The sequence below is a fragment of the Octopus bimaculoides genome, chromosome 10, assembly GCF_001194135.2.
Source record: "Octopus bimaculoides isolate UCB-OBI-ISO-001 chromosome 10, ASM119413v2, whole genome shotgun sequence".
Classification (NCBI taxonomy): Eukaryota; Metazoa; Mollusca; class Cephalopoda; order Octopoda; family Octopodidae; genus Octopus; species Octopus bimaculoides.
In genome coordinates, this window is record NC_068990.1 from 21,218,223 (window position 1) to 21,219,555 (window position 1,333).

Genomic DNA, 1,333 nt, shown 5'->3' on the forward strand with positions numbered 1-1,333 from the left:
ATATATACACACACACACACACACACACATACACATATATATATACATATATACGATGGGCTTCTTTCAGTTTCCGTCTACCAAATCCACTCACAAGGCTTTGGTCGGCCCGAGGCTATAATAGAAGACACTTGTCCAAGGTGCCACGCAGTGGGAATGAACCCGGAACCATGTGGTTGGTAAGCAAGCTACTTACCACACAGCCACTTCTGCGCCTATATATATATATATATATATATGCATATATATATATATATATATATTGCATTCCTCACTCTCTCTAAATTATTCATTAACTCTCCTAGACATGGATAATCTCAATGATAAATAAGCTGAACACGGACATATTTTCGAATAGCAATTGAATTTACAACCATTTCCCGACGGATGTCGAATTTGTCGGCAAGGCAGACGATACATTTTGGAAGACGAACTCCCATTTGGGTAATGCAGTTCTTGGAAAGAAAAAGTTTTATCAAACCTCCGTCCTTACGATCGCACAGTGTCCAGCAAGCACACGCTAAGTGTTTGCTACCAGACAAAATTGGCCGGCAAACCAGTCTAGTCCTCATGACGACCATTGTTGAGTAAACCTGCAGACAATGGTGATTCGTTGTCGGCTTTAATTGGTACCTAACACTATACTCTTCCTTTAACTGTTCAGTGATTATTCATGAGACACACCATTGTGAATATACCATACCCACCACAGATGACCACTTGCAAGGTACCGGCGAACGACTACGACTACTGCCAGCTACCCTACTGATTTCAGGAAACCACTGCAACTACCATCATGAAATACGTATGGTTATTTTCAAGGCTTCGTAGCAAAATAAGGTATTTCTATGTGACAACAAGGTGGAAAATAAAATTTAATTAGTTTGAAAATAAAACGAAGAGATGTAGCTAAAATACACGGATGTTTTTCCTTTGATGCGCTGCCTCATCCACAATTACCATACTTTTTACTAGGTGTGTGAGTACTTGTATGTATATATGTATGCCTGCATGCATGTATGTATGTATGTATGTATGTATGTATGTATGTATGCATGTATGTATGCATGTATGTATGTATGTATGTATGTATGTATGTATTCACGTATATGTTTGTGTGAATGTGCATACCCCTAAGCAAAAATATACTGACAGAGTATGTTACAGATTTCAAATAATAAACAGTAGGGATATTTAGAACTAAACATTTCAGAGCGATGCTCCAGCATGGCAGCAGTTACATCACTGAAACAAATACACACACAAATGCACACATACATACATAAATACATACATACATGTATATATACATGCATATATATATGTATATATA